Genomic DNA, 23,976 nt, shown 5'->3' with positions numbered 1-23,976 from the left:
AATTAATTCAAGATTAAAACTAATTAAATAACATGACTTTATATTAATATATTATAACTTATAATATATTAATATGACATAGGTATACAATTCTCATAAAATTATCCATAAACAGTTTGGGTGAAGTGCAACCCAAATGGACCATGCCGGGTCGGGTCAAGTATATACCAAATAAGTTATGGACTTAGACACCTTATCCAATAGACTCCCACTTGGATAAGTCTAATAACTGTATTTGCCTATATTACTTCAGGAACCAACCGACAATCGTAGCTCTCGAAAACTCTGTTGAACTATGAAGCGCCATTTCAGATAAGTGATCACATAATCCTCTGTTCTCATGATATCAGCCGGACAAATACATGGAACAATGTCTTACTTATTGTCTGGCAGTTGTTTCTCGATTTCCGATTTGTTTGACAAATAACTTAACTGAACACATCAATTTAGTTATGACCGGGCCCGATACATGGGTCAGCACAAAATCATCGAGGGGCCCAGATATCGCTTCTATCTCTAGAAGGAACAGATAAACTTCGACTCATATGCTTGTTCTACTACTTGTTGAATTGTACACAAAGGAACGTTTTATAACATCAAGTTACTGATGCGTTTACGTGCAATCAATGCACAACCAAATCATAGGTAACAACTCATATCTCTAGGTATGAAGACTTATATGATATTATCGTCTCACGATCACTCGAGATAAATTCCATGAAGTGATACAAGTGAGCGTGGGTTTATTCAAATACTCATAACTTATGAGCACTCATGAACATTGTAGCAACCATTGCCATGTCTAAACACCTTTAGCGATCTACAAACCTAATTCATGACAATCTTGATTCATACCTACTTCCGACGTATGACCGATTGTGGAGGTTTGAATAAATTAATTATTCTGGAAGTCAAAACATGCAAAACTGAAACAATAGTAAATAATTGACAATGATAGTAACACTTTACTCATAAATAAATCACAAATTTTATTCATCATCAAACGTCGATTACATTTTACAAGTTTCAGAAAAGGCTATCTAATCTGTAAAACCAATATCATCTCTCAGCCCGATGCGCGTCGCATGCTGCAAATGCTTAACCCTTGTCAGTCCCTTCGTAAGGGGATCTGCAGGGTTCTCATTTGACGATACCCTCTTCGCCACGAGGAGTCCTACTACAATCTTGTGTCTTATGAAGTGATATTTTATGTCAATGTGTCGGGATCTGCCATGATCTCTTGGTTCCTTGGCTAAGGCAACCGCACTATTGCTATCACAGAAAATCTCCATAGGCTCCTTAATAGTTGGTACAACTCCAAGGTCTCCGATGAAGTTCTTCAACAATATCGCCTCCTTTGCTGCTTCACTTGCTGCTATATACTCTGATTCACAAGTCGAATCAGCCACCGTCTCCTGCTTGGAACTCTTCCAAGAGATTGCCCCTCCATTTAAGGTAAAGACCCAGCCCGACTGAGAGAGGAAGTTATCCCTATCAGTCTGAAAACTAGCATCACTATACCCTAATACTCTCAAGTCATCACTCCCACCAAGGGTAAGGATCCAATCCTTAGTCCTCTGCAGGTACTTGAGAATGTTCTTTACCGCGGTCCAATGAGCCTTGCCAGGGTTCCCCTGATACCTGCTGACCATGCTCAAAGAAAATGCCACATCAGGGCGGGTACAAGTCATAGCATACATGATCGAGCCCACAGCAGAAGCATACGGTAATCGACTCATCTCTGCTATCTCGGCCTCTGTACTCGGACTCTGAGTCTTATTCAGTTTGGCATTGCTTTGGATCGGTAAATCTCCTTTCTTGGAATTCTGCATGTTGAACCTTTTCAACACCTTATCCAAGTAGGTACTCTGACTAAGCCCAATTAGTCTTTTACTCCTTTCTCTTAATATCCTTATCCCTAGGATATAGGCAGCTTCCCCTAGGTCCTTCATAGCAAAGCACTTCCCAAGCCAGGACTTAACCTCCTACAAGGTTGGGATGTCATTTCCTATAAGTAGTATGTCATCTACATACAGTACCAAGAAGCTAACTATACTCCCACTAGCTCTGACATACACGCAAGACTCATCTTCACTTCTCGAGAAACCAAACTCTTTGACCTTCTCATCAAAACAAAGATTCCAGGTACGAGATGCTTGTTTTAATCCATAAATGGATTTCTCAAGCTTGCACACTCTATTAGGGTATTCTGTACTGACAAAACCCTCTGGCTGATTCATGTACACATCCTCAGCCAACTTTCCATTAAGAAAAGCGGTTTTGACATCCATTTGCCATATTTCATAATCATGAAATGCAGCAATAGCTAGCATGACCCTAATAGAGTTAATCTTTGCTACCGGTGAGAAGGTTTCATCATAATCAATACCCTGAGTCTGAGTAAAACCCTTCGCGACCAGTCGAGCCTTATATGTGTGCACTTTTCCTTCCATGTCGGTCTTCTTCTTGAAGATCCATTTGCACCCGACTGTTTTACGGCATGGTATATTGTCAACCAAGTTCCAAACTTGATTGTCACACATGGACTGTATCTCGCTGTCCATAGCCTCCTTCCATTTAGCAGACTCTGGGCCTGCCATAACTTCCTTAACACTGCTAGCTTCATCCAAATTTACCAGTGTACTATCGCTGATAAACGTATCACCTTCCATAGTAATATGAAAACCATAATAAAACGCAGGTGTGTTCCTAACTCGTGTGGAACGCCTTGGAGGTACAGACTCGTCAGCTGGCTCAATAGGAGTTTCCTCCTTAGGTTGATTGCTAGTGTCTGAGGTTCCTTCACCAATTGATTCTTAAATTTCTTCAAGATCAGTTTGCCTCCCACTGTCTCCTTGGTTTATAAACTCTCTCTCACGAAAGACCCCTTTTCTTGTTACAAAGACCACATTCTCACTAGGTCTGTAGAAGAGGTAACCGAAGGATTTCTGTGGGTAGCCGATAAAAATATTCCTTTCACTTCGGGGTTCGAGCTTATCATGAGTATCACGCCTCACGAAAGCCTTGCAACCCCAAATCTTGATGTGGTCTAAATTGGGAACCTTCCCAGTCCACATCTCATGAGGTGTTTTTGTAACCTTTTTTGTAGGGACTAGATTAAGGATATGGGCGGCAGTCTCTAAGGCATACCCCCAAAAAGAGATTGGTAGCAAAGCTCGACTCATCATAGAGCGAACCATGTCTAACAAAGTTCGATTGCGCCTCTCAGCTACACCATTTAGCTGTGGTGTCCTGGGAGGAGTCAATTGTGAGACAATCCCACACTCCTTAAGATAGTCAAGGAACTCGGTACTAAGATACTCACCACCTCGATCAGATCGAAGCATCTTAATGTTCCTGCCCAATTGATTTTTTCTACTTCCTGTTTGAATTCCTTAAACCTTTCAAAGGTTTCTGACTTATGTTTGATCAAGTAGACATAACCATATCTACTAAAATCATCAATAAAAGTCACATAATACCGATTAGCATCCCTTGTGGCGGTTTTGAATGGCCCACATACATCAGTGTGTATTAGGTCCAACAAACCCTCACCCATTTCACAAGTACCAGTGAAGGATGATTTTGTCATCTTTCCAAGTAGATAAGATTCACAACTATCATCCGATTTAAGGTCGAATGACTCCAAGACTCCACTCTTTTGGATTTGGCCTATGCGTTTCTTGTTTACATGTCCAAGACAACAATGCCACAATGATGCTTTATCTAGGCTAGTAGAAGAATCAATATACAACACATTATTTCCTAAGTTGTCTACAATCGACACAGTTTCATACACACCATCACAAGGTAATGCTTTAAAATAAAACACATTATTAAAGAAAGCATTAATACCACCACATTCATTATCAAACGAAAAGGTAAAACCTTGTTTGTACAAAGCATGAAATGAAATAATATTTCTCGCCATTTCAGACGAGTACACGTATTTATTCAAATTTAATTTCAACCCATTATTCAACAAAAAAGTATAAACTCCAATCTTGGAAATAGGTGAAGCCTTCCTATTCCCCATGATCAAGTTTATCTTTCCGTGCTCCACATCCTCACTTCTTCTTAGGCCCTGCAAATTTGAACATATGTGAATACCACATCCTGTATCAAGCACCCAAGAGTTAGAATATGGTGAGTAATTAGAAAATATTGTGTAAATACCTGCATGAGTGGGTTTCACTTTCCCATCCTTTAGATCCTACAAGTACTTAGAGCAGTTTCACTTCCAGTTCCCCTTGTCCTGGCAATAGTAGCAATCAGCATCCTTGGGAATGGCAGAAGGAGTGACTGAACAGCTCTTGGTCCTTGATGAGGAGCCTTCAAGAGACTTTCCCTTGGTACCCTTCGAAGGGGACTTCCTCTTTTTCCCTTTGCCTTGCCCGATAGCCAAAACAGGGGTAGATGTTGGAGTAGGAGTAGTAGAGGTAACAACCGCCTTGCCCTTAAGACCGGTTTCAGCGGTCTTTAAGAGTCCTTAAAGTTTGCTAAGGGTAACTTCCTCCTTGTTCATATGATATGTCATACAAAATTGGTCATAACAAGAAGGCAAGGAGTGCAAAATGATGTCAATTGCCAACTCCTCAGGGAAGTTCACATTCAGCTTGAGCAAACGGTCCACATACCTTTGCATCTTTTGCATGTGGCCTATGATGGATTCACCATCCTTCATGCGGGTTGTTATCATGGAGGAGATTATTTCATACCGCTCCTGACGAGCACTCTGATGGTACCTTTCCATCAGGTCTTGGTGCATCTCAAAAGGGTAGAAGTCCTCATAGGACTTTTGGAGCTCGGCTGTCATCATGGCCATCATGATGCATGCCACCTTAGTAGCATCTCTCTCATGTGTCCTGAATTCAGCGATCTCCTCAGGAGTAGCAGTGGACTCATCAAGCTCCTTTAACTCCTTATCAAGGACATATTCCTTGTCCTCATAACGAGTAACCATCCTGATGTTCCTGATCCAGTCCATGAAGTTGGAACCATCAAAGATGACTCTCCCACAAAGATTCATGAGAGAGAAAGAGCCAGTTGGGTTAGAGCCCGAAGCATTAGTGTTGGAAGACATCTGAAAGAAGAAAGCAAGTTTAGATTAGATATATAGAGTCCTTAATAAGACACCCAAATGTAATATTAAGGCTAGGATCCAATCACAATATATTATACTTAGAAGAGGGATGTCGTAATCTAAGTAATAATATATTTGAAAGGTAGGTGAATGACGATTCACCAATTTCCAAAATGAAAAATGAAATGAATTATTAGGTTTTAATTGGATTTGAAATTCCTAGATTCTTTTGAGATTCATTGAACTTTTCAATGGCATGTTTCAGTCTCGATTGTGCCCTTCAAGTTTTGTGACTGAGATGCCGAGGATCACAAAACAAGGTGTGAATAACCATGCTAATTCACTTGGTACCCTTAATATTATCATCTAATCAATATGCCAGTTAACCAAACACGCTCCATTGATCTATGACAAACATTAAGTCACCCTTCGTTATCCTTACTAGTCCAAGTTAGTGTGCCGGTTAACCACACACGCTCCACCAACGACTTGGTAAGGTACAAAGTGTGAATTCCATGGACTAGCACCATGTTCACATTTTTCCTGAAGTAACTAAGATTGAGAATTAAAATATTTAGTTATTTTATAATAATCATTATACTTTTAATGAGAATTTAAAAGTCATTGTCCTACCCGTTCGGCTAACGACCCTCCACCGATCAAGGAAGCGGTGGGTGAGAGTGGACACCCATTAAGCTGCCATTTTATAGGCAACAACCTTATACCCCCCCTTATAGACCGACTTCGTGAATGAGGCCTACTAACGGTAGAACGACTTATTCTTATACATATATATAATAATTAACCATTAATGTTATAAATAGTATAAGTGTTGAATTTTAACTATTAAAACTCTAAGGGTTGGAATTAAAATTTATTAAAGTGTGTGAAACTTTACAAATTCCAAAACTTGAGGGCAAGTTTTGTAACTATCCAAAACTTTTCATTTCATAAATTATGAATTAAAGGTTCATAAAATGAAGACTCTTCATTTTCATGTAACTTATGTGTTTTAAATGTGTGTTTAAAATAAGTGACCTATGGATATCCATAACTTGAGGACAAATTATGGAGTCCATTAAAACACATAAATGATCAAGAATTAATCCTAAAAAATTCAACAAATAATTCCTATCATCTTCTAAATTCATAAGAACATGAACATGATTATCAAAGTTTCAAGAATTATATGAACACATATAAAACATGAAATTTTGATATATGCTATTGTAAATGGATTAGAACAACCATTACACCAACTAAAACAAGTTTTAAAACACCAAAACAGTTTAGGGTAATGTTTCTAGTCCATTTCCAGCAGCAAAAGTCGAAAATCTGCATTTTGAGGCTCCTACTCGCCGAGTGCACGAACCTACTCGCCGAGTAGGATGAATTTACACATGAACTTGGCGAGTCCCCCCATGGACTCGACGAGTTCATCAGGCAGACAGTAAAAATTCAACCTTTTTCACTATTTTGCATCAAGTATCAAACAAACAAGTCTAGGCTCTGATACCACTGTTGGGTTTTGAGCATTCTAACACTTCCTAAGTGTACATGCAACCCTAATAAACCTTGGATCTATGTTTCTCTAAAGTACATGAAAAATATTATTTTTCCAAGGTTTATAACCTATCTAACATGGCATGGGGTACTTTTAAACATAAAAGAACTAGATGAATTACATACCTTTTGTTGATTGTTGATTCCTTGAAGTTTGAGAGCCAAGCACCAATAATGTGAATGCCTCAAATGGAAATCACAAATCACCACAAACTTGGAAAATGTATGAGAGAGTATACCAACTCTTAGAATTCGGCCACCACTATTACACACACACTCTAGGGTGTTTTTCATGCAACATAAGCTTGCTTATATAGTGTGCATGGTTAGGGAGAACCCCTAATAACCCATGTCTTTTCCCCTTCCAAGGATCCATGGGTTAAAAGCTCCATGGATCATCCATGGACTTCCATATAAGCTTAGCCCATTAACAAATGAGTATTAGCCCACACCATATAAATATAATATCCCATGATTTAATTAGTCTTCCTTTTAATCACTAAATTAATTCATAATTAATTCAAGATTAAAACTAATTAAATAACATGACTTTATATTAATATATTATAACTTATAATATATTAATATGACATAGGTACACAATTCTTATAAAATTATCCATAAACAGTTTGGGTGAAGTGCAACCCAAATGGACCATGTCGGGCCGGGTCAAGTATATACCAAATAAGTTATGGACTTAGACACCTTATCCAACAGTTAGACCATAGGGTACCCATGACATTTTATGAAAAGACCATGGGGGTAGCGTATGACACTTGGTTGTAAGACCTTGGGGGTAGCCCATGGCATTCTAGGGTAAAGACCATGGGGATAGCCCATGGAAATTGTATGTATGGTATGTGGTATTTTGGTGAAACTCATTAAGATTTGTGCTTATGGTTTTGTGGTTTACTATTTTCAGGCACTTCCAGTTTGAAAGGGAAGGGTTCGACATGATCACAGAACATCCCCTTTACGATTTTCGCATCGATGATTATTCTACTATAATGTTTTTGATACATTGTTTTATGATGATTTGAGACACCTAATGTATGTTTTATTGATTTAAAAATGTAAACTTTTATCACTATTTTTAGGTTGTTACAAGTTGGTATCAGAGCCTTGGTTTAAGGGATTCAGGCACACTCTTAGGCGTGTCTGAACTCAAACTGAGGAATTGACAATCTTTTAAAAAAATAGAAAACAATTTCTAAAAAGATTTTTTTAAAAGGGATGCGATGCGTGCAATCAGTCGAGCTCAAGTAAGTAATTACTAAAATACCCATACCTGAGTATTATGTCTAGTGTGCTAATATGTGAATTGCATGCTAGAGTAGGGCTAAGGATACCTTTAGGAATCATATGCTAGAATTGCTTGATTTGTGTGATGCCTTGTAACCTAAGGGGAATTAGGTGTTATGTACTACTCGAGATTAATATCTGCTTAGTTAATTGCATAGTGTATGCTTTAGAAATTGTATACGATTAGGATCATATAGCCCTAGAATGATTTGTTTGACCTTCTTTACTGTTCCTTGTTTTGTTGTGGGATTAGGGTAGAATGATTGGAGGCACGAACAACACCTGATATGGTTATCGGTATGTCTCCTTACCTTATCCTTTACTGATTTCTTTTTTTATGCTTATGTTTTATCTAATCATGTATAGGGACTTTCTTAGTCAATGGTATGATTGCTCATGTTCTGTTCAATTCAGGTGCTACTCGATCTTTTGTATCTCTTGTGCTTAGAAAGAAGTTTAGCGATGCTCCCGAGATTTTGGAATATCTATTGGAGGTAGAGATTACGGATGATCGTTCGGTTAGTGCTTCGAAGGGTTCATCGAGATCGTGTTTTAATATGTTCAGCAAGAGATATTATATCGATTTGGTCCTGAATACTCTCCGAGGGTCAAAGTTTATTATGGATTCTTGGCCAATGTGGCGGATACTCGCATTAAGGGGATGACTTCCACAGATGATGTGCCCATTGTTCAGGATTTCCATGATGTATTCCTGAGGATTTACCAGGAGCGCCTCCTTAGAGGCAGGTTGAGTTCATATTTGATTTGGTTCCCGATGCGGCTCCGATAGCTAATGCAACATATCGTTTAGCACCTTCGGTGATGCATGAGTTGTTTACGCACTTTCAGGAGATATTACACAATGGATTTATCAGACCGATTAGTTGTCCATGGGGAGAACCGCTCTTGTTTGTGAGAAGGTTGGTTCACACCGAATTTGTATTGATTACCGAGATTTGAATAAGTTAACGGTGAAAAACCGTTATTCGCTCCCGAGTATAGATGAATTATTTAACCAGCTTCAGGGTGCATCTTGGTTCTCTAAGATAGATTTACGATCAGGCTATCATCATATGAGGGTTCGATATGAGGATGTGCAGAAGACAACCTTTAGGACTTATTATGATCGTTACGAGTTTGTAGTAATGCCATTCGAGCTCCTCAACACACCAACAACTTTCATGGACCAAAAACATGATCGTTTTTGGATGCGCTTTAGAGCTAGATTCCACAAAGGAATGAACCTACAACATGGGGAAAGATGAACAAAATGGGGAAAGATGAACAAAGACGTCATGGGGAAAGATGAACAAAGACGTCATGTTGTTTAACGATTTATATAACAACATGAAACGGCAATGGAAAAGCGGCGAAAGTAACGATGTGATTTTGGAGAAAGCTTTTAACATTTATCAAAAAGAGAACAAGAAGACTTTCAAGTTTTTTGAAGTTTGGAATCAACTCAAAGGTAACAAAAAATGACAAAATCTAAAAACAAGCGACGAACACATTAATAATGGTTCAAAACGGTCAAGAACTTCCGAATCCGAATACACTTAATTGGATGCTCGTGTTGATTTCGACTTCAACGATGATGATCCCGTTCAAGTGTCACCACCCCCGACCAATGGGAAGGGACAAAAAAAAAAGGCAAGGGCAAAGCGTCGAAATTGGATGACTTGAAAGAAATTGTCGAGAATGTGCAATACATAAAAGATAGAATGAATAAATTTTTGCAGCTTGCTTCGGATAGAGAAAGTCGGAAACAAAGGGACAACGACCTGAGAGTGCTAGCGATGGACACGTCGAATATGACCGGTGATGCGCTTCAAGTTGTTTTGGCGATTAAGGAAGACGTGAAAAAATGCTACGTTAATAGTGGTTAGTTGTAGTTGTTTTCCAAGTTTTTAATCATTTGTTAAGTTGTAGGTTTAAGTTTCTAATTTTCTATGATTTTTTAATTCTGTGTTTTTTTAATGTCATTTTAAAAAAAAAAGTAATTTAATGGTTTTTATTTTTATTTTAATGAAATCTTTTGTTTTTAGTTAAAACTAATGGCATTAAACCATATTTTTGTGGTAGTAATTGGACATGTCGCCTACATGATAGCCAAGAAAATGTAATTTTTATGGCAGCACTCATATGATCATTTAATGTAAATAGCTCTAAAACGATTCCCCTGGTTTTGTAAAAAAAAAAAATGGAATGTTGGGAAGGAATATGGGCAATAGTTGTCAGACTGTGGATGAGGCATACAATGACGTGTGCATCATTGCAAGGTAGCTGGAGTCAGGTAAGGTGCAATCAATCACAGGTCTACACGTATCAAAGCCAATATAATAGAATATTATTATTTTGAGTAGAGTAAACTACGTCAATGGTCTTATGTTTTGAGTTGTACATAGTCGTAGATAAACTGTAAAAACATAATTTTGCCCTTAATTAATTTTTTTCTTTCATTTATTGGGTGTCATCTTCGGTTCTTTCACCCACCCCTCACTCCACTATATCATCACACTCAAATATGTCCAAGCCTTGGATGCCCGATGCCATCATCCATATGTTGTGTGTTTACATCAGGGATGAGCAGAAAAACTAGACACCGGTTTTCAAAAAAAAAATAAGAAGTGTTTTATAACTATTGGTTTTGAAACCAGAAGTGTTATAGTTCGGGTTTAGGTTTCTAAATATGCGATATTTAAGAGTAGTTTAGTTTGGAACTTCCAAAAAAAAAAAAAAAAAAAAAATCTTAGATTGGATCTTTGTATTATAACAATTTTATTATAACAATTTCCTAGTAAATTGATTAGCAAAAGATAATTTGCGGATTAATTTTAATGTGTTAAATAAATAAAGAAAGTATCATCAAACATTCAAATTTAAATTGAAAAGATACTAATTCCATAGTTGATCATTCACCATTTATACTTTTAATTTATTACCATACTCTATCCAAATCATAGTATGTAGATGATGAATGCGATGTGTATTTTTCAAAAAAAAATATAGACGCATCGTCATCTTTTATTATTTATGCATATATATTGAAGAAATGTTCACCAAGATAGCATTTATATATTTTTATCCGCAAATATGCATTTCATGTATTTTGCTACATATATTTAACTTACTGTTTAGTAACAAATTTTTCAAAAAGTCAGAAACAGATAAGCGGTATTTCAAAATCTTAAGAACCAAATTGATGGTTTCGGTTCCAACAATGGGGGAATCGCCCACTAATTTAGCTGGATACCTTTATTCAACCTTAGTTCACACCTAACATCAAACAGCTAACATCTAACATCATCAACATCACTAAACTGTGACCAAACAATCTAAAAAAATGAGATTGAGTTTAACAATCCAAAAATCGGATGTATCTAGTCCGTAATGAGGAGAATTTGAAAGCTATAGATCCACTTTAAGAGTTTAAAAACCGATCACTTGGAAGTGATCATAACACTCGTTCGAACTTCTTTGGTTTGATCTTATTTAAAGTCCTAAAGATGATTTGATCCTATTGGAATTTCCCTTCAATGACTACCCACATCAACCCGGATAGAAAATGGACTTTTAGAGAGAATGAGGGGATACACGAATCTCTATTGTAATAAACGAAAATCTTTTTGTCACGTATCACATTCTCATTCAATTTGTCAAATATATTTTTGTGGTTATTTTTAATTAATATTTTTTCCATATGTTATTTATAAGTTTCCTTTTGTTAAATTTTACATGATACTTTAATATAATAATACAATAAATATAATAATAAATGAATATCAATTTTATTAATGAACTTACTTTTTAATTTCAAAATTTTCAAATTAAAGTTTATTAGTTTCTTTTATTTATTTATTTAAACTATTTATTTAATTTAAAAGATAAAAAAATATTTCGATTTTACTAATTTATTATTTATTTTTTTTCTTATAAACTCAAAGTTCTTAAATATTTAGACGTCCTTGTTTAACTATTTTTTTTTTAAAAAAAAGTTAATCATGTAATACATAGGGCTTACAACTAATCATCTCTAATTAATGAAGATTTTTTTTTGTCACTTGTTACACTCTCATTCAATACGCCAAATGTTGTGATTATTTTGAATTAATTTTTTTCCAAATGTCATTTTATGAGTTTTTCTATTTTATTAAATTCCACATAATATCCTCATTAATAAATGAAAGTGTTTTTTTTCCAATCTCTTATGAGTTCTGACATTTGTCATTTTGTAATATTTTTGAAACAAATATTATCTATTTATCAATTTTTGATTTATTTCAGTTTTTAACATTAAAGTCATATATATATATATATATATATATATATATATATATATATATATATATATATATATATATATATATATATATATATATATTTCAATAAATATTTTTCTTCCTTTCTTATTTTAAAGTTGTACATTAAAAAAATATCTTTTGTTTACACTTTAATTTAATGTTCAATGTTTTTTTAAATCAATCCGTGTAATATACGAGTCTCACACCTAGTTTTAATATAATAATTGTAATAAATGTAGTAATAAATGAATATTAATTTCACTAATAAATTTACCGTTTAATTTTAAAATTCGCAAAATTAAAGCTCATTAGTTTTTTTTTCTTTATTTAAAATATTTGTTTAATTTTAAAAGATAAAAAAATATTTCCATAATAATAAATCATTATTGGTTTTTATTTTTTTTATAAATTCAAATGTCTCAAATATTTTGATCCTTATATATTTTACTTTTTTTTAAAAAAAATTAACCAATGTAATACACGTGTCTTACAACTAATAACATAATCAAAGAAAACATAAAACCACTATTCAGTGTCGGTTCTAAGGAATTAAATATTCACAAAGGCTCAGGATGAACCAGAAAAAAAATATCATTATCGTTATTATAAGTTTTTATTTTTAAATAAAAATATATCATAAAAAAATTGGGCCGTGTGATACCAAATCGATCCTAAACATGCTCTGATACCAAATCGAACGGAGGATGCGTCGGGAAAAGATGCGTCGGGATAATCTTTTGATGGTATTGTTTGGATTAATTGGATTATATTGGATGATTATATGGATAGAACTGGATAGAGCGCTCTGCTATTTAGAAATAGATAAACTATTTCAACAGTGGAAGAATTTTGAGAATCAACTCAAGTTTTAAACACTCAAAACACCTTGTTTATTTCATACGGGCAAATGCCCTATTTATAAGCTCTAAAGAGTTGGTTACATAACTGAGAGCAATCGTATGATTGCAACATGACAAACATATTTTACAATTTAGACGAGATGATCTTTTGATGGTATTGTTTGGATTAATTGGATTATATTGGATGATTATACGGATAGATTTGGATAGAGGGCTCTGCTATTTAGAAATAGATAAACTATTTCAACAGATGAAGAACTTTGAGATCAACTCAAGTCTTAAACACAAAAGAATTTTGAGATCAACTCAAGTCTTAAACATTAAAAACACTTTGTTTATTTCATATGGGCAAATGCCCTATTTATAGGCTCTAAAGAGCCGGTTATATAATTGAAAGCAATCATATGATTGCAACACGACAAACCTATTTTACAATTTAGACCCTAAACTATCAAGGGTCTTACACTTTATGTTACATTTCATCTATTTTACGTCACACTCGATGCATTACATTTAACCTAACGACACATTACATTTAATCTACCGACACTTTACATTTAACCTACCGACAACAACGACAAATGATAAATAAAATAAATTACAAATCCTTTTGAGTGCCCCCATGCCACAGTTAAAAGTCACACAGGAAAACAACCAAATAAAAGAAAATGTTTGAAACAAGTGGGACAAAACTGTTTGGAATATCCCTTGGGTGTAGAATTTTCATTTTGCATGCGATTTTGGTTTTGGTTTTTGCAACTCCGATGTGGTTTCTGTGATTTTGATCGGCTTACAAAAAAGTTAGTAACAAAAAGCACATACTATCCTAGGAACATTTATTTAACTTAAAAATATTGATTTTGTTATAAAAAGAAAACGACAAATTGAACCAAATATTAGATATGTTCAAAATAACTGAAAACCAAAAAACTCAAAATCTTTGCCGGTTTTTAGGTTAACCGAACCAAATATTTTGACATTTCTGGTTTGGTTAACCGAGCCACTAAAATATTCGGTTTTCCAGTTCGGTTACGGTTTATATTTTTTATCATGGATGATTAACCGAAAAATCAAATTTTAATTGCCTTAATAATTTATTCAAAATAAAATGTATAATTTGCAATGGAATAACATATAATTGTTCACTATAGTATCTCCAAATTGCAACAAAATTAAAATTAACAAGAAATGATTATCAATCTAATAGCATATCAAAGTTTTTTAGTAAAACTAATGATACGATATTGTAATGTTCATCTAAAATTATGACGGTTACCATAACAAATAAATAAAACCTGATGATCTTTTATTAAACTTTAAACTTATATTTATTGTTTTGGTTTTCTTAATAATTGTAACGAATTGCTATCATTGTTTTGAATATTAACCGATGAGTTTTCATTTCAAATAATATTTATTAATTCATGGTTAATAAGTTAACCCAAAATCTAACCAGAAAAATAGGTTAAACGAAAACCGATTAACCGAATTTTCCGGTATATGTTTAGGTTTATGAAATTAACAAACGGATTGTTTCGGTTAACCTTCCGAAATATGATTTCAATTCGGTTAACCATCAACGGAAACCCATACGAAATAGTCAAGATTTTCACGGGTAATAACCTACAAAAACCTTGGTTACATAAAAAAATTTTAAAGTTTTTATAGGTCATCACGCAAAAATCTAAATGGCATGCCAAAAAATTTCAAAATACACAAACTATCTTAATTATGATATCCAAGTTACAAATCGTATAATGAAAAAAAAAACTTAAATGGAGTTTGTATGATATTTATAAAGGTTAAAAGTTGGTTAAAATATCTTAGGAAAATACCTCCTACAAAAACCTTGGTTACATAAAAAAATTTAAAGTTTTTATAGGTCATCACGCAAAAATCTAAATGGCATGCCAAAAAATTTCAAAATACACAAACTATCTTAATTATGATATCCAAGTTACAAATCGTATAATGAAAAAAAAACCTTAAATGGAGTTTGTATGATATTTATAAAGGTTAAAAGTTGGTTAAAATATTTTAGGTTACTCTCTTTCACAACCAAAACCAACCCAACTATCCATTAAAAAAATAAATTTCTCTATCTTCCATCTATACAACCAACTACACCCAACTTTTCAACCCATTAACAATCCAACTCACGGGGTGTTTAGGATTCATTGCAATTTAGATTCTTAGTGATTATGCACAATACATAACTAAATATAGTTTTTCTTCAAGAAAACAATCAGAGCTCCCCAATATGGACAACTCGGCTGAATAAACTCCTTATCAACGAGTTCCTACAACTGCATATATAAATGCTTTAACTCCGACGGGGTGAGCTGGTACGATGCTCTCGCAATTATTCAACATCCAAAACCAAATTGATACGTAACTCCACATGTCAATCGGGTGGTACCCCTGACAGATAATCAAATCTACAAACTCCCGAACGATCATTACATCCTTAACCCTCTACTTTGATAGGTTTTCTAGGTTATAAAAAAATCATGTGTCAGAAAAACGTTTAAACCCTTAAGTTCACATGCAACCTAGAAATGATCTATATTTTCTCTATTGTTAACAGCTAACTATGAATATCAAGAAACCTTATTGTAACCTTAGTGAAATCAAAAATCACATGAAAAGGGTTACATACCTTTTAATTAATGTAGCAATTAATCAATAAAAACCTTCTTATGGATTCCTTGGAAAGCAAGCACCAAAGGCATGATGCCTTTAATGGTTTGTACCCAAAACCTAGTAGCTATAAGACCTTTTAGGAGAGGGGAGGAGATCTCAAAATTCAGATCTTGTGAGGGGTTCGAAGTGTATGAATTCAAGGCTTCCTTAAGTGGGTATTTATAAGGTATAAGGCAAATGCATATAAAGCTTGTAACCCTAGATTACCCTTAACCTTTTTCTTGCCCCCTAAGGCTTCCTAGTAACCCTAGGAACCTCCAAAAACCGCCCCCTCATGTAGGAAGGTTCTGGAACCCTTCAATGCTCAACTTTTGAATAGTTTCACATTCAGTCCCTGTATTTTCAATTAATCTAGTTAATCACAAAATTAATTCTAATTAATTTTCGGTAAATACATAGTTAATAAATAAAATTTCTTATTAAAATATTAATCATATAATTATTAATAAATCATTTATTTTGATTTCTAATTAATTTATTAATCATATAATAAATTAATAAATCATCATCTCTCTCCAAAAGTCATTCTATAAGTTACTAGTTATGAGGGCAACCCAAAAAGGACTTTGCTCTTAATTCAAGAATATATCAATTTAGTTATTGGCTTAGATATCTTAATCCAATAGTCTCCCGCTTAGATAAGTCTGTAATTGCAATTGAAAGTATAGACCTTGAAGTAACTAGTAAAGAGTGTTTTCCAAAGCTACTGCCAAACTTTGATTCGAGTTAGCTATTGGCCCTGAGATAAATGATCAGCTACTCCTTCGTTCTTGAACATATCGTATGGATAAAAGACATGGATCAATATCAATCTCATTGTCCAAGATTCTGTTTCTTGATTTCCTAATTTGTAAAGACTTTATTGGACTTCAAATTAAACACATCAATTAGTCCTGGCTGGGCCCAACACTATATATATAGTCAACATCAAATCATCGAGGGTCCCAATGATATCGCTTTTCCTATTATGGAAAAAGAAACGAATGACTTTGACTATATAGTCATATAATTTACATATAAAATCATACATAGAATAACACTTTATAACATCCAGTTACGAGATGGAGTCAACCAATGCATAACTGATCTATAAAATATGAACTACATATCTTCGCTTTAAGAATAGTAGATATACCGTCTTAGAATTACTCGTGACAAGATCCATGAAGTAATCTCTAAGCGTGGATTTATCCAGTACTTAAAAAAAGTATTTTCAAAGTATTCATGAGTATTGTAGCAATTCAAATTGCAATGTCTTAACCTCAATTGACAATCTACAATCTAGTCATCACAATCTTAATTCACTACTTACATCCAAAAGTTTGAAAGACTGTGGAATTTCGAATAATATTTAAATTACCCAGGGAAGTAAAACATGCAACGTGAAACACAATAATAAATTAATTAACTATAACAAATTTGAACCACACAATTTTTTTAATTAAAACTATAAAATAATAATCATATAAATCAAAAAATAGTTACAAACAATTAAAAAACTCACTAACTAACACAATTCACCACCCAGCCAACACCACCCACCACTCACCTCCATTACTATCACAACCAACCGCCACCACCACTCCTCACCACTACCCGTCACCACCACTAACCACCACCACCCACCACTACCCACCACCACCACTGCCTCAACCACCACACACCACTCACCACCAACCCCACCCACCACCTACCATCACCACTTACTATCCCCAACCAACACCACCACCCACCATTATCACCCACCTCCACCACCCATCATCACCACCTGCTACTACCACCCCCATCCACCTATATCACCCATCATCACCACCACCACATATCACCACCCACCACCACCACCACCACCACCTATCACTAGGGATGAGCATCGAAACCAGGTATCCGCTTTTGGAACCGGAACTGCCTCGGAACTACCGGTTTTGGAACTGGAACCGCCTTAAGTGGTTCCGGTTCCAGTTCCTAAAATTATGGAACCGCCTTAAGTGGTTCCGGTTCCGGTTCTCATTTTTTCGGAACCGCTACCCGCTGGGTATCCGCCGGAACCGGTTTATATATATATATATATATATATATATATATATATATATATATATATATATATATATTTATATATAATTTCATATAAACATGCATGTTACTATGACAGGTTTAGAATATATTGGTCCGATTTTGTCTGTCTTTGGTCCGAATTGACTTTATTTGGATCGAACTGAATTGCGATTTATCGAAAAAGGTTAAGAAAATTAATGTAACCGGGTTACCCGCTCCCGAAACCGGAACCGCCGGTTCTGGGACTGGTTCCAAACATTTAAGAACTGCCTAGAGCGGTTCCGGTTCCGGTTCTAACTTTCTAGGAACCGCCGGTTCTGGTTCCGGTTCCGGTTCTCGCCAAATGAGGCGGGTACCCGCCTATGCTCATCCCTCCCTATCAGCACATCTGTCACCACCACCCACCTCCACCACTCATCACCACCACACGCCACCACTACCTTTACCCACCACTCATCACTGTCAGCAACCACTACCTACCTACCTACCACCACCCACCACCATCATCACCACCTGCCACCATTAACTACTGTCATCATCACTACCTACCACCACCACCATCCACCTCTACCACCCACACACACCACCACCCACCACGATAAAGAAACTATCACCCACAACTCCCATCACTCACTACCCACCACCATTACCCGTTACTACTACCCACCATCACCCCTACCTCCACCTCCACCACAACTCACTATGCACCACCACTCATCTCCTCCACACGACCACTACCTTCTAGCTGCAACCACCAACACCATATATGATTAAATGCATATAATGGCATAAATCATGTGTGATTATATGTATTTAATCACATAAATCACAAGTGATTAAATACATATAATCATATGTGATTATATGTATCTAATCATATATGATTTATATAAAAACATTTGCTTTCAAGTTTTCCATTTAATAATTTTTTTCTTGTACTTAATTATATTTGATTATATTTATTTAATCACTTTTGATTAATATGAGCAAATATTTTTTTTCACGTTTTTGATCCAATAGTTGTTCTCGTGTATATAATAACATATGATTATATGTATACAATCACGTATGATTTATATAGACACGATTATGTTTTGTCATATGTGATTAAATATATATAATCACATGTGATTAAATAGACGAGAATATCGAAAATCATTCTTATCTGCATAATTCATATGTGATTTGATACATATAATCACATGTGATTATATATTTTAATCACATATGATTTATTTGAACAATAATTATTTTCGCTTGTTTGATTCATTAGTTGCTCTAGTATATTTAATCAATGTGATTATATGCATTTAATCAAGTATGATTTATGTGGAAAATATTAGTTTTCTCGTGTTTGGTTCAATAGTTGTTTTCATGTTTGATTCAACAATTGTTTTCATGTTTGATTCAACAATTGTTATCGTGTATATAATCACATGTGAATATATGTATGATGTGTCTAATCAAATATGATTTATATTGACAAGATTCGTTTTCACATTTTCTATTCAATAATTTTTCCATGTATTTAATCTCATGTGATTTACGTATTTAATCACATATGGTTAATGTGGTCAAAGAAGAACTATTAAATCGACAACACGAAAACAAATCTTGTGCATATAAATCATTTGTGATTAAAATACATATAATCACATGTGATAAAATACGTATAATCATATGTGATTAAATACATATAATCATATGTGATTAAATAAATGAGACCAACTATTGAATCGAGAATACGAAAACGAATATTATCCATATGAATCATATATGAGTAGATACATATAATCACATATGAGTGAATACACGAGGCCAACTATTAAATCAAAAATGCAAAAAAATATATATATCTACATAAGTCATATGCGACTAGACTTATATACTCACATATGATATATTTTGACAATATTTGTTTTTGCTTTTTCGATTCAATAGTTGGTCTTGTGTATTTAATCACATATGATTATATGTATCTAGTTGGATATGATTTATGTGGAAAAAAAATTTGTTTTCTTGTTTTTGATTCAATAGATGTACTCGTGTATTTAATAACTTGCGATTATATTTATTTAATCACATATGATTAATGTGGACCATGAACGGGTTTTGAATTAAAAACGAAAAAAAATATATTGTGTATATAAATTATAGGTGGTTAGATACATATAATCATATGTGATTAAATACACAAAAATAACTATTGAAAAAAAAAGCGCAAAACGAATATTGATCATATAAATCATGTACATGTGTGTCACGTCCCGAAAATTTCAACAAATTTTAAACTTTTCAAAGCGATCCTTTTACTAATAAAATGTTTATAAAAATAGTGTTCTCAAACATTAATTGAAAATTAGAGTTTCCTAAGATCCAATCTGTTGTAAAACTAAGGATGTGTATGGTCACACCTTCGCCTTGCCACTTTGATCATCTGAAGAACCTGAAACCATAAACAAAATTGTAAGCACAAAGTTTCGTGAGTTTCCCCCAAAATACCACCACATAACAGATAACATATACCAAAAAACAAACAACATGCATATAGAGTCTACAGTATGACTGAACCGCCCTCACCGAGCTTGCAGTCTATCTAGCCCACTCTCAGAATCTTCAGCATGTCTGGTCCGCCCTCCCGGGTCTTCAGCCTATATGGACTGTTCTTTGGGCCTTCAGCCTAACTGATATCCCTAATGGGTCTGCAGTTTATCCGGTCCGCCCTGAGTCTGTTGGCCTTCAGCACAAAGCCAGACCGCCTCAACCCAACCAAACACAACATGTCGACGTATAAACAATCATGATCAAGTAGGCACATAATACAGGCAACAACAATCATACAACTCACTACTGCCTACTAATCCTCTCACCACATATAGTCCCAATACCAGTTAACCCCCATAGAATGCGTAACCATAAGTAACCAGATGTGAGATATCCACCCGAACAGATAGTCCTACTCTAGAGCCACAACCAAAGAAGGAACAGACAAGAGAGCCTATACCAAGAGTTCTCAAGCTATCCTATGTAACCACCGAAAGTCCATAAGGGTACTCCATAGATGATAACCAGCAAGCACATATAACATACAGTTCTACATGTTATTACCACAAAGCAACAAACTCCATACTAGGAGACAAATATAACTAATCATTACAACATATCAACATACTCAATACCATAACACAGATCTAGAAGATCACTACAACATAACATCATACTCAATGCCAGAACACAGATCTAATAGATCACTACAGCATAACAACATAATCAATACCAGAACACATATATAATAGATCACTACAACATAACAACATACTAAATATCAACAATCCAAGAAATGCATAACCATATAAACTCAAAGGTGAGATAGTCACTCGGACTAGTGATCCTACTCTAAAACCATAACCAAACAAGGAACATGTAAGAGAGCTTAGGTCAAGAGTCCTCGGTCTATCCTACATGACTATATACAGTCCCTAGAGCATCCCTCTACTAGCAGATAATCAATACTAGTGGGCTGGCATTGGTGCCTTCGACCAGGGGTACAGTGAGGCAAAACTCACCTCGATATGCGTACAAAAACCGTTGTAGCAATGAAGGACTCTACCAGCTTCAACTCACTTCCAATCACCTATAGGAAGATAGTTAAGTCAATACCTGATCATAGGTCATAGTCACATGCAACAGTGATTACTTCTCATGAAATGATTATTAGGGTTTCACATGAAATGACAATTAGGGTTTCACATGAAATGAAGATTAGGGTTAAGTAATAACACTTAACCCATTAAGGATTTAATCACTTAAGGGTATGATTGATTAAGGTTTAACTTAGTCGTTTTCGGTTGAAATAATAATCCATTCAACAGCCCAAATACGCGCCCGATTATTGCCCAAAATAAAGCTCCTCGCTTCTAGGGTTTTTACGTAAAATGATAACTAAGTTTAATGTTCCTCACTTAAACCATTAAGGACTTAATCCATTAAGTCCAATATTGCATCGAGTTAATTGTAGGGAATTATTAAGTTATTATTTTAGGTTCAATTAATAGTTTTAACGTGGGTCCCGACAAACTCTAAAATTAGGGTTTTCTAAACCCTAATTAGGATTTCCAACCCCAAAAGTTAAATGATTATCTAATTAAATAAATATATAATTAATAAATTAGGCAACACCCACTGCCACCTCGGGCAGTGGTGATCGGTGATGGTCCATGGCGGCAGGAGGCGGCAGCCGACAGTTTGAGTAATAGATCCAACAATCAAACACATATACAATGTATTACAACACACGCACACACACTAGCACCAAAAGAACAAGAAAAGGCCCAACACAACCACCAAAAATGGTAGCCGGCGATGGCAAGAGGTGGCACCCACCACCTCACCGTGGTGGCTGTGGGTTCTCTTTTGGTTGTAGGTTAAGCATACACACCAATACATGAACAACAACACAACACACCCATACATGTGACACCACTACAAGGAACGAGGCCTATACAGATGACTTTTTTTACACATTTGCAGACGATATGTCGTCGGTAAAACCTATACAGACGACTTGTCGACTGTACAAAGTCATCGCTATAGCTCCGTCGGTAAAAGTCAAAAATGTCGTCGGTATAGATGTCGTCGGTACAGATCCACCTATCCAGACGACTTGTCATCTATACCTGATCGTCGGGATAGATTTTCGAGGTAAAAAAAAAGTTTTATTATAAATCTATACAAACGACATGTCGTCTGGACATGGTGGTCTATAGAGACGACATGTCGTCGAGAAAAGTTCCCACCAGAAAAAACAATATACTAACCTGTTTAAAACAAACCCAGTACGTAAAATCTTCATGTTCAAATCACCAATTATAAAAAAAATACTAAACATCTAATACAAAAATTAGGAAACAAAAAACAAGTCTTCATGTTCAAATCACCTATTATAAACATGAAATCAAACATATATCAAATTTCAAAAAAATTAGAAAACAGAGAAAAAAAACACTAACCTGTTTTGTTCTTCTTGATGTGATGGCCGGATTCCGGTGGTCGGATTTGATTGTGGTCCTTCGGTGGTGGCTAGTGGGCACCGGAAAAGCATAGAATAAGAAAACAAAAGAAAAAAAATCCCAAAATCAGAAAAACCTCATCCTTACCTGTTGTAGCAAAGAAGATAACTTGGGAGGAGTGGGGTGGTCGAGAACGGTGGTGAACAGGTTAAGGATGGTGCAAAATCGTCGGTTGAGTTCAAGAGAGAAAGAGTATCGCTCACTGCAACTAAACAATGAACGATGCACTGATACCTTCGTAAGGGTAAAAACCTATGCAGACGACATGTCGTCTGTATAGGGTTCAAATGACGACGTCGTTTTTATCTTTTGTCTTTTTTAAAAGAAATTAAAATTTTCATGCGGATCGCCACGTTGGATTCTTACTCTATAGAGACGACTTGTTGTCTGCATAGAGTTTCAGAAAACTATGTCGTTTCGGTTTTCTACAATATCGAATAAAAATAAATCAAAATTCAATTTGTCGTACCTAATACCGACGACTTGTCGTCTGCATAGAGTTTCAGATGACCGCGAAAATTTTTGTCTTTCCCGCCCAAGCTGTCCAGACGACATGTCGTCTCTATAGGTAAATGAAAACGACGTTGTCTCACTTCGTTTCATTAAAAAATAAAATAAAATAAAATATGGTTTTCATGCGGATCGGTCCCACCTTTTCCAGACGACATGTCGTCTGGATAGCTTGACCAAAATGACATCGTATTCTATTTCTGCAAGCTGGATAAAAAATAAATCAAAATTAATTTTTAAGCACCCTATAGAGACGACATGTCGTCTGCACAGGCTGACAAAAACGGCATCGTATTGCTTTTCTGCGGCAAAGAATCAAAATAAATCGAAAATATGTTTTTAATTCCTCCTCCCGACGACATGTCGTCGGGATAGAAATTCGATATACCGCTAATATTTTGCCTCTTCCCGCCGAACCTATGCAGACGACATGTCGTCTCTATATCTTTTCTGGTCTACAACATATGGTCAATGTTTGAAAACTCTGTTCAGACGACATGTCGTCTCTATAGATCGACTTTTGCCGACGACAT

This window comes from Lactuca sativa, chromosome 9 (assembly GCF_002870075.4).
Source record: "Lactuca sativa cultivar Salinas chromosome 9, Lsat_Salinas_v11, whole genome shotgun sequence".
NCBI lineage: Eukaryota > Viridiplantae > Streptophyta > Magnoliopsida > Asterales > Asteraceae > Lactuca > Lactuca sativa.
This window is presented reverse-complemented; position numbering follows the sequence as displayed.